General features: G+C 41.6%; 2 pseudogenes; both read right to left on the bottom strand.

Moving 5' to 3' along the window:
* Positions 1-237: 237 nt before the first annotated feature.
* On the bottom strand, positions 238-2867 carry LOC146981069 (uncharacterized; annotated as a pseudogene).
* Positions 2868-6691: 3824 nt separating this feature from the next.
* Positions 6692-9528, bottom strand: LOC146981070 (uncharacterized; annotated as a pseudogene).
* Between the last annotated feature and the right edge of the window lie 2619 nt (positions 9529-12147).

The raw sequence follows: 12147 nt of genomic DNA on the forward strand, positions 1-12147 counted from the left end.
CACTGGTAACAAGTATTTAGGGCCGTTGTAGTGAGCTAAGCATAAGCAATTCTCCATATGTCGATCAAACCTTTAGCTGAAAAAATACTAATAATAAAGTACTTTTTTTTAAAACTTTTTTTTTATTGATAGTGGTTTGTCTATTGACAAAAAAAGCCACTTGAGGGAAGTCGTTTTCCAACTCATGATGGCGTGTCAAAAAATGAGTGATCACATCCATTGATTAACTTGAATGCCTCACAGGTGTGCAGGTATACCCATAGGGCAACCATAGTGCCACCCACCACTGACACACCCACATTCAGACACAACACACAGCTTGGCGCTGGCAACATTGGTTATAGAAAGAAAGAAGAGAAAGAAGACAGAAAGATAGAAAGAAAGAAAGAAGGACAGAAAGATAGAAAAGAAGACAGAAAGAAAGAAAGATAGAAAGAAGACAGAAAGAAAGAAAGGAAAGAAAGAAGATAAAACTCCTGTTTCCAGACGCGTTCAGAGCATCCATTGCTTCCGTGCAGAGCCACTTGTCACTGGTGTGTGGCTTGACTTGAGTGTCTGCCTCTGCCAGATGTTGTTTTTGAAGTTTGGATATAAGCTGGTCTGAGTGTCTGTAGGGCACGGTTCAGTTTCTGCCGCTCCTCCAGTAACTCTGCCTGCCTTCTCAGAGCTTCCATGAGCTCCACTCGGTACTTCATGCAAGTGGTCTTGACCTGTTTAAGAGTAGAGAAGCTTTGATCGTCTCTCTGTTGGAAATCTGAATGTCGTGTTCCTTTCTGTTTTAGGGCTTCTTCAAGTTCAGCTTGTTTTGTTTTGCTCTCTGAGAGTTGAACTCTAAGAGAGTTGAACTCTGTCAGCTGTTGTTGCTGAAGAGTGGATAAGCTGTCCTGAGATTTCTGGAGGGCTACAGCCAGGCTTTGCCGTTCTTCTAGTGTCTGTATCTGTTTGTTCAAAGCTTCTTCAAACTTGATCCGGTAATGATCACACATGGTCCTTTCTCTTGCAAGAGAGGCAGCCGTTTCATTGTCTCTCAGCAGCAACTCAGAGTTTTTGTGTCTTTTTCTTTTGTCAGAGCATCCTCAAGTTCGGCCAGTCTTGTCTTGGCCCTCTGACTGTTGTGCTTTAAGGTCAGTTACCATGTACCTGAGTTTAGAAATGATGGCCTGACTTTTTTGGTTTATCCTCATTTCTTCATGGATTTCTCTGTCGTATTTTGTTTCCATAGCCATTAATTTAGCCTTGATATCTGGCATTCTTGATCTTAAGTGACTGCATGTCGTACATCCTGGCCTCTGAGGACGAGAACTCTTCATTTGACTTTTTTCTCTCTTTACAAGCCTGAGCTTTCTCCTTCTTGACTGCCTCCTCGGAACAGGTTGCAAGTTTCTCTGGCTTCCTCAAGCTGCTTCTGAGCAAGTTGTCTCTCATTTAGAGCATCTTCAAGTTCACATTGAAGCCTCTTGTTCTCAGAAGCCAACTGTTGGTTTTCGTTGCTGCAAGTTTGTCTTTCTTCCTTGAGCTGCTTCTGAGCAAGCTGTTTCTCATTCAGAGCATCTTCAAGTTCACATTGAAGCCTCTTGTTCTCAGAGGCCAGTTGTTGGTTTTCATTGCTGCAAGTTTGTCTTCTGTCCTGGAGCTGCTTTTGAGCAAGCTGTTTCTCGTTCAGAGCATCTTCGAGTTCATGTTGAAGCCTCTTGTTCTCAGAAGCCAGTTGTTGGTTTTCATTGCTGCAAGTTTGTCTTTTGTCATGGAGCTGCTTTTCAGCAAGCTGTTTCTCATTCAGAGCATCTTCAAGTTGATATTGAAGCCTCTTGTTCTCAGAAGCCAGTCGTTGGTTTCCTGAGTCAGATGGTCCAGCTGCTCTGCTTCCTTCTGCTGCTGGGAGACAGCAGCCTCATACTTTCCCCGGAGTTCACAGTTTTTTGTTTGTTCCTCCTTGAGGTTTGAGGCACACTGGTCAAGTTCAGCCTGCAGTGAGGAAACAGTGGTGTCTTTGGCTTCGATATCAACTTTGAAGATTCTGATACCTGGATTGCAGAGATTGAATTTCATTGTCTTTTTCAACACTTGACTTCTGTTGGGTCATGAGTTGCTCCTCTAGGAAGTCGATGTTGGCGATATGCATTGCATCGCGCTCTTTCATTTCATTTTTGTAATGACGAGGTACTTTCTCCAGGTCATGTTTGAGTTTCTCGATCACCTTTTTGTCCTCTTTATGATCAGCTTTCATTTTATTAATTTTCATGTTCAAGCTTTTCATTTCTCCGTTTGTACTTTGTCTTTGAACTTTTAAGACTAGTTACTTCTTTCTTCAGGAGCTCAATTTCAGTATGAAGAGCTGCTGTTTTGTCTTTTTTCTGCCTTAAAAGCCTTTTCAGCCGCATCTTTTTCTTTTTGCTCCTCCTCTAGGGCTTGCTTTTGTTTAGCTTGCTCTCTTTTGATCAGCTCCAAATCCTCTTTAGGAGCCACTGTGGCTTGTCTTTCTCCCACATCCTTCTCTTCCTGACTAATGTTGGAGAAGGAGTTACTTGCAAGACTTTGAGAGTCTCGTCTACTGTCAGAGCGGGATTCCCTTGCGAGAGTTTGAGAGTCCACAACCTCCCAAGAAGAAAGTTGCTTTGATTTGTTGTTGTTGCTGACTTTTGTTTCCTCCTCTTCCTCCAGCTCTTCTGGAAGGCTAAGGATTATGTTTAGATGTTGAAAAACACTGTCTTTCTCCTCTTCCATCTCTTCTACAATCTCTTTTTCAATGACTTTGCCCGCAGCGGGAGTTTTCTTTTTGAGGAACGAGACCTCGTACCCTGGTTTTCACTGGCTTGTCTGTCCTCTTTTTTTCTTGTCTTCTTGAGGACAATCAAATCGCACTGATTTCTTGAGTTTGGGTCTTATCTTAAAGTCATTAACATTTTTCTCAGAGTCGCTCAGGGCAACTTCAATTGACATGGACAAATTGCTTGAAGAGATACTCCAAGATTCCATTTTCTTATCTGAAAAAATGGCTTTGCCTTTCAGAAAATTTGTCTTGAATTTAGCCGGGATAAACAGTTGCTTTTGGTAGACCAACTGTTTTACAACACGTATCTTCTATTAATCAGTAACAGTAATAGTAACAGTGTGTGTTCAAAAGCTACTATTGCACCTACCAAAGTGATATCACAATTTATACATGTGACTTCACAGATCTGATGTCATAGATATCAAAGCTCTTTCAAAAGTGACATCACATTTACTAATGTGACATCACCATGCTTTGACGTCTGGTTACCTTAGTTACATGATCACAATGACAGATGTGACATCACAAATTCCAAATTCCATTTTAAAGGGCCTGTCCACCCAAATTCCAAAAATAAATTATTTGAGGCACACAGCAATGATTATTGTTCTACTTTGAGTTGGCCAAGCAGATTTTTTTTTTTTAAGTATATTTTTGGGGCGTTTTATTGCCTTTATTCGATAGCACAGTCGAGAGAGAGACAGGAAATGGGGGAGGCAGAGAGGGGGAATGACATGAAGGAAAGGGCTGCCCGATCCAAGATTCGAACCGGGGCCGCCTGCGGTGAGGACTGTAGCCTCTACCAAGTGAGCTAAATGCTGCCCCGGCCGAGTAGATTAAATAGAAACTTTTTGTACAGTCAGGGTGATTTGCCTTTGTACTAGGGTTATTGAGGTTTGACAATATGAAGGCCTTGGTGTGCACATAAAAAAGCCTCTCCCATCATTTCCCATACACCTCAAGTTAATTTTTTTTTTACTATATAGCTATATATATGTGTGATTGTGATTGTGATTTGTGAAACCTGTAATGTTAAAAGATCAGTGTAGTGCAGCTTATACAGTTATTTTCATATACTTGTGTGCACACGAATCCATGTGTAGGCTGCCATGTTTTTTTCTGTTCTATTTTCATACATTTCTTGTGAGTTGAATTGTTATGATGGCTGAACTTTTACTTTTGTTTTCACGCTTGTTCCCTCAGCCCTATGTTCCCTCAGCCCTATGTTCCCTCTGGACTCTCTCTACCTATCTGGACTCTGTCTATCTGGCCTGTCTAGCCTCTACCTGGTCTTTTTTTACTAAACTTAACCAACTCCTTTCTTCATTGCCTAAACCCAACCAATGGTGGGACCAAAGGGCAGGGCCTAATTTTCAGTGACAACAAAAGTTAGAAATGAGGGAACATAGGGCTGAGGGAACATAGGGCTGTGGGAACATAGGGATGACCCCGTTAGGCACATGTATTGTGCTTTCATGCAGCCTCATTGTCATCCACCATGTACACATAAAAAAAAACTAACTCATGCTGCTCATCTGTCTCGTCATTGAAAAACTTAGCTCCACTCTGCTATCTAGTGGGCACTTACATAATTGCACCATCAAAGGTTTGTGTTTAGGTTTGTGTTTTTATAAATGTGATTTTTTTTTTTTTTTTTTTTACTTTACTTTACTTTTAATTATAAACCCCAGATATTGTTGCCAGGCTGATACTGCTAATGGGAACCCTTAAAGCTAATATCCAGGCACTAATGTGCATTTTCTGCTTGTTTATACTTTCCACCCATGAATACAGAAATGATGTGTTCTTGTGATCTTCCTTTTTTTTTTTATTTCAGAGGAATATTTGAAAAACCATTATGAATTTTAGCTTCACTTATGCGACTCTCTGTTCACTATTCCTTTCTGTGAACAGACACTCCTGCTTTTTTTTTAAAGATTTATATGAGCCATCTCTGTCCCAGACCAGCTAACGAGCTATCAGACGTGTAGTAGCGTAACGTATACCGTGACATTGGCGGTTATTATTATTTTTTCTTCTAAATGTTGGCAGGCCGTAAAGTATAGACTCGTCGTAAACATTTTTACTTTGACTTTGTTAGGCCTTGTCCACACGAACACGAGTATTTTTGAAACCAAAGTTTTGTTAAATAAAATTCCGCATCCACACGAGCAGTGTAATAAAAAATACTCCATTCACACGCAACCGTAAATTCTCCTTCGCTGCTCGTCCAGGCGCCTCTGTGGATGAGCAACTGCACATGACAACCAAATACAGCTGACAGCTTGCTAATAAACAACACCAACTTTGTCACGTCCATTTCAGCTAGCTAACATTAACTCTGGTTAGCCTACACGGCTCTTGAATGCTGCTCTGGTCAATCGCTGCGTTGTATGGTCTGTTATTTCTGTAATGACCGTCGTCAAGTATAACAGACCGTTGCTAGGGACGCCGCTCTGATCAGAGGAGCACAGAAAAGAAAACGCGATTGGACCATATGAGTTTCGCTTTTACCGTGCACTGCTGTCATGCATGCGCGTTTCTGTGTGTGTGTGTACGCCAATAAAGGAGAAAGAGCGCTATGCAGAGATCAGTGAACAGAACGATATTGCGTTGGTCGAGCGAAAAGCCGAAAAATCTATTTGTGGTGGACGTAATTTATTTGTGGCGGGCTGCCACGAATAAATGAACATATGGGAAACACTGCCGTGGGCCTGAGTTTGGTGTGTTTGGTTCAGTGTGAAGACAACAGTTGCATTCTGGTGCGCACTGAAACAACTGCAGTCGCATGCTGGTGTGGTCCTTTTGTTGTGCCCAGTTATCTGGGCAGTGCAGCCGCATGTGTCTCCATTGTTCAAGTTGAGTGTTGCTTCTCTGAGTTATTTTCACATCGGGTCTCATGTAAATGTGACTAAATTGTTGCGTCACATCTGACACTCTCTGTCCACACTGAATCTGTTGAATATGTACGTCTGTTGTCATGGAAACACATCAGCTGTGCGCATCACACTGGAGACATAACGTAACTACTCGGTTAAAGATCCATGGCGCTGTCAACGCAAGCGTCCGGCTCTAAACCGTGTATCATTTTCGCATGTGCTGTGGACCAAGGTTGAACATCAGCATGTGTGTAAACACCCTTAAAACTGAAAACAAGACACGTACTGTGCTGTATGTCGCAGGTTTTTTTTTTTTAATTTTAAAACGTGATATGTTACCATGTCACCTTGCGGACTACCAGGGGTCGCTCAGGGGTCCGCGGACCACACTTTGAGAAAGGCTGCCCTACTGGCTGCTACGAGGTATCATTGTTGAACCCATCAAAATTTCTTAAATTATTTCAAGGTTGGGTCTGGAGTTTTGTGCCCAAAAATAAACATTAGACTTGTACAAATGAAATCCGTGACTGTGTCTGCAGCGCCCCCTCCCCCTGCCTGTATTTTGGTCTTTTGCTCTGTTTTGTTATGCATGTGGACGTTTCTGGGTGGAGAGCGAGAGAGTCGCAAGAGAGTCGGTGTTTTGTCTCCAGCCAATGACGGAGCTCAGGTGAAGCTACGTGCAGCAGAGTAGGAGGGCTCAGGACTGCTAGCCGCACTAGCTGTCTCTGATGCTGCCGAGTCTCTCTCTCTCAGCAGCAGCAGTCAGGGCCGCAAAGAAAAAGAAATAAAGTCTGGAGCCGCAGACCGATTCCCGACCGTCACCGACACTGGTAACAAGTATTAGGGCCGTTGTAGTGAGCTAAGTATAAGCATTCTCCATATTCAACCTTTAGCTGAAAAAATACTAATAATAAAGTACTTTTTTTAAAAACTTTTTTTTATTGATAGTGGTTGTCTATTGACAAAAAAGCCACTTGAGGGAAGTCGTTTCCAACTCATGATGGTGTGTCAAAAATGAGGTCCTCCATTGATTAACTGATTAACCACCCATGCCCACAGGTGTGCAGGTAACCCATAGCAACCATAATGCCCCACCACTGACACACCCACATTCATTCACACAGACACACACAGAGATCCAAATTGGCTGCAACATTGGTTATAGAAAGAAAGATAGAAAGAAATAAGACAGAAAGATAGAAAGAAGACAGACAGACAGAAAGAAAGAAAGAAAGAAAGAAAGAAAGAAAGAAGATAAACTCCTTTTCCAGACCATTCAGAGCATCCATTGCTCCGTGCAGAGCCACTTGTTCTCCTTGAGCCTGAGCTCACTGTCACTGGTGTGCTTGACTTGAGTGTCTGCCTCTGCCAGATGTTGTTTTTGAAGTTTGGATAAGCTGGTCTGAGTTGTCTGTAAGGCCACGGTCAGTTTCTGCCGCTCCTCCAGTAACTCTGCCTGCCTTCTCAGAGCTTCCATGAGCTCCACTCGGTACTTCATGCAAGTGGTCTTGACCTGTTTAAGAGTAGAGAAGCTTTGATCGTCTCTCTGTTGGAAATCTGAATGTCGTGCCCTTTCCTGTTTTAGGGCTTCTTCAAGTTCAGCTTGTTTTGTTTTGCTCTCTGAGAGTTGAACTCTAAGAGAGTTGAACTCTGTCAGCTGCTGTTGCTGAAGAGTGGATAAGCTGTCCTGAGATTTCTGGAGGGCTACAGCCAGGCTTTGCCGTTCTTCTAGTGTCTGTATCTGTTTGTTCAAAGCTCCTTCAAACTTGATCCGGTAATGATCACACATGGTCCTTTCTCTTGCAAGAGAGGCAGCCGTTTCATTGTCTCTCAGCAGCAACTCAGAGTTTTGTGTCTTTTCTTTTGTCAGGGCATCCTCAAGTTCGGCCAGTCTTGTCTTGCTCTCTGACTGTTGTGCTTTAAGGTCAGTTACCATGTACCTGAGTTTAGCAATGATGGCCTGACTTTTTTGGTTTATCCTCATTTCTTCATGGATTTCTCTGTCGTATTTTGTTTCCATGGCCATTAATTTAGCCTTGATATCTGCATTCTTGATCTTAAGTGACTGCATGTCGTACATCCTGGCCTCTGAGGACGAGAACTCTTCATTTGACTTTTTCTTCTCTTTACAAGCCTGAGCTTTCTCCTTCTTGACTGCCTCCTCGGAACAGGTGCAAGTTTCTCTGGCTTCCTCAAGCTGCTTCTGAGCAAGTTGTCTCTCATTTAGAGCATCTTCAAGTTCACATTGAAGCCTCTTGTTCTCAGAAGCCAACTGTTGGTTTTCGTTGCTGCAAGTTTGTCTTTCTTCCTTGAGCTGCTTCTGAGCAAGCTGTTTCTCATTCAGAGCATCTTCAAGTTCACATTGAAACCTCTTGTTCTCAGTGGCCAGTTGTTGGTTTTCATTGCTGCAAGTTTGTCTTCTGTCCTGGAGCTGCTTTTGAGCAAGCTGTTTCTCGTTCAGAGCATCTTCGAGTTCATGTTGAAGCCTCTTGTTCTCAGAAGCCAGTTGTTGGTTTTCATTGCTGCAAGTTTGTCTTTTGTCATGGAGCTGCTTTTCAGCAAGCTGTTTCTCATTCAGAGCATCTTCAAGTTGATATTGAAGCCTCTTGTTCTCAGAAGCCAATCGTTTGGTTTCCTGAGTCAGATGGTCCAGCTGCTCTGCTTCCTTCTGCTGCTGGGAGACAGCAGCCTCATACTTTCCCCGGAGTTCACAGTTTTTTGTTTGTTCCTCCTTGAGGTTTGAGGCACACTGGTCAAGTTCAGCCTGCAGTGAGGAAACAGTGTTGTCTTTGGTTTCGATATCACTTTGAAGATTCTGAATCCTGGATTGCAGAGATTGAATTTCATTGTCTTTTTCAACACTTGACTTCTGTTGGGTCATGAGTTGCTCCTCTAGGAAGTCGATGTTGGCGATGTGCATTGCATCGCGCTCTTTCATTTCATTTTTGTAATGACGAGGTACTTTCTCCAGGTCATGTTTGAGTTTCTCGATCACCTTTTTGTCCTCTTTATGATCAGCTTTCATTTTATTAATTTCATGTTCAAGCTTTTCATTTCTCCGTTTGTACTTTGTCTTTGAACTTTTAAGACTAGTTACTTCTTTCTTCAGGAGCTCAATTTCAGTATGAAGAGTTGCTGTTTTGTCTTTTTCTGCCTTAAAAGCCTTTTCAGCCTCTTTTTCTTTTTGCTCCTCCTCTAGGGCTTGCTTTTGTTTAGCTTGCTCTCTTTTGATCAGCTCCAAATCCTCTTTAGGAGCCACTGTGGCTTGTCTTTCTCCCACATCCTTCTCTTCCTGACTAATGTTGGAGAAGGAGTTACTTGCAAGACTTTGAGAGTCTCGTCTACTGTCAGAGCGGGATTCCCTTGCGAGAGTTTGAGAGTCCACAACCTCCCAAGAAGAAAGTTGCTTTGATTTGTTGTTGTTGCTGACTTTTGTTTCCTCCTCTTCCTCCAGCTCTTCTGGAAGGCTAAGGATTATGTTTAGATGTTGAAAAACACTGTCTTTCTCCTCTTCCATCTCTTCTACAATCTCTTTTTCAATGACTTTGCCCGCAGCGGGAGTTTTCTTTTTGAGGAACCGAGACCTCGTACCCTGGTTTTCACTGGCTTGTCTGTCCTCTTTTTTCTTGTCTTCTTGAGGACAATCAAATCTCACTGATTTCTTGAGTTTGGGTCTTATCTTAAAGTCATTAACATTTTTCTCAGAGTCGCTCAGGGCAACTTCAATTGACATGGACAAATTGCTTGAAGAGATACTCCAAGATTCCATTTTCTTATCTGAAAAAATGGCTTTGCCTTTCAGAAAATTTGTCTTGAATTTAGCTGGGATAAACAGTTGCTTTTGGTAGACCAACTGTTTTACAACACGTATCTTCTATTAATCAGTAACAGCAATAGTAACAGTGTGTGTTCAAAAGCTACTATTGCACCTACCAAAGTGATATCACAATTTATACATGTGACTTCACAGATCTGATGTCATAGATATCAAAGCTCTTTCAAAAGTGACATCACATTTACTAATGGAACATCACCATGCTTTGACGTCTGGTTACCTTAGTTACATGATCACAATGACAGATGTGACATCACAAAATGTTTCGATCTCATTCTACTGGCAATGAAATTCCAAATTCCATTTTAAAGGGCCTGTCCACCCAAATTCCAAAGATAAATTCTTTGAGGCACACAGCAATGATTATTGTTCTACTTTGAGTTGGCCAAGCAGATTTTTTTTTTTTTAAGTATATTTTTGGGGCGTTTTATTGCCTTTATTCGATAGCACAGTCGAGAGAGAGACAGGAAATGGGGGAGGCAGAGAGGGGGAATGACATGAAGGAGAGGGCTGCCCGATCCAAGATTCGAACCGGGGCCGCCTGCGGTGAGGACTGTAGCCTCTACCAAGTGAGCTAAATGCTGCCCCGGCCGAGTAGATTAAATAGAAACTTTTTGTACAGTCAGGGTGATTTGCCTTTGTACTTTTTAATACTCTAGGGTTATTGAGGTTTGACAATATGAAGGCCTTGGTGTGCACATAAAAAAAGCCTCTCCCATCATTCCCCATACACCTCAAGTGAATTTTTTTTTTTACTATATATGTATGTGTGTGATTGTGAGGTAACACTTTATTTTAAGGGGTCCTTGTTCCTGTGTATCTACCTAATTAATTACAGTGTAATTACATATGTAACCGTATGTAATAACATGTACTTACATTGTAAATACATAGTGTATTTTGGTGTACTTACAGGTCCTTGTTACACTTGTAATAAGAAATGCCAAAGTGGCCTCTCTCTTTGCACAAGCATTTCTTATTACAAGTGTAACAAGGACCTGTAAGTACACCAAAATACACTATGTATTTACAATGTAAGTACATGTTATTACATACGGTTACATAGGTAATTACACTGTAATTAATTAGGTAGATACACAGGAACAAGGACCCCTTAAAATAAAGTGTTACCGATTGTGATTGTGATTTGTGAAACCTATAATGTTAAAAGATCAGTAGTGCAGCTTATACAGTTATTTTCATATACTTGTGTGCACACGAATCCATGTGTAGGCTGCCATGTTTTTTTTTCTGTTCTATTTTCATACATTTCTTGTGAGTTGAATTGCTATGATGGCTGAACTTTTACTTTTGTTTTCACGCTTGTTAGGCACATGTATTGTGCTTTCATGCAGCCTCATTGTCATCCACCATGTACACATAAAAAAAAACTACCGTAACTAACTCATGCTGCTCATCTGTCTCGTCATTGAAAAACTTAGCTCCACTCTGCTATCTAGTGGGCACTTACATAATTGCACCATCAAAGGTTTGTGTTTTTATAAATGTGATTTTTTTTTTTTTTTTTTTTTTTTTTACTTTACTTTACTTTTAATTATAAACCCCAGATATTGTTGCCAGGCTGATACTGCTAATGGGAACCCTTAAAGCTAATATCCAGGCACTAATGTGCATTTTCTGCTTGTTTATACTTTCCACCCATGAATACAGAAATGATGTGTTCTTGTGATCTTCCTTTTTTTTTTTTTTTTCAGAGGAATATTTGAAAAACCATTATGAATTTTAGCTTCACTTATGCTGTGACCTCTCTTCACTATTCCTTTCTGTGAACAGACACTCCTGCTTTTTTTTTAAAGATTTATATGAGCCATCTCTGTCACAGACCAGCTAACGAGCTATCAGACGTGTATAGCGTAACGTATACCGTGACATTGGCGGTTATTATTATTTTTTCTTCTAAATGTTGGCAGGCCGTAAAGTATAGACTCGTCGTAAACATTTTTACTTTGACTTTGTTAGGCCTTGTCCACACGAACACGAGTATTTTTGAAACCAAAGTTTTGTTAAATAAAATTCCGCATCCACACGAGCAGTGTAATAAAAAATACTCCATACACACGCAACCGTAAATTCTCCTTCGCTGCTCGTCCAGGCGCCTCTGTGGATGAGCAACTGCACATGACAACCAAATACAGCTGACAGCTTGCTAATAAACAACACCAACTTTGTCACGTCCATTTAAGCTAGCTAACATTAACTCTGGTTATTACGGCTCTTGAATGCTGCTCTGGTCAATCGCTGCATTGTATGGTCTGTTATTTCTGTAATGACCGTCGTCAAGTATAACAGACCGTTGCTAGGGACGCCGCTCTGATCAGAGGAGCACAGAAAAGAAAACGCGATTGGACCGTATGAGTTTCGCTTTTACCGTGCACTGCTGTCATGCATGCGCCTTTCTGTGTGTGTGTGTGTGTGTGTGTGTGTGTGTGTGTGTGTGTGTGTACGCCAATAAAGGAGAAAGAGCGCTATGCAGAGATCAGTGAACAGAACGATATTGCGTTGGTCGAGCGAAAAGCCGAAAAATCTATTTGTGGTGGACGTAATTTATTTGTGGCGGGCTGCCACGAATAAATGAACATATGGGAAACACTGCCGTGGGCCTGAGTTCGGTGTGTTTGGTTCAGTGTGAAGAAAATTGT

Source organism: Trachurus japonicus, chromosome 9 (assembly GCF_045865225.1).
Source record: "Trachurus japonicus isolate A0001 chromosome 9, Traja_1.0".
Classification (NCBI taxonomy): Eukaryota; Metazoa; Chordata; class Actinopteri; order Carangiformes; family Carangidae; genus Trachurus; species Trachurus japonicus.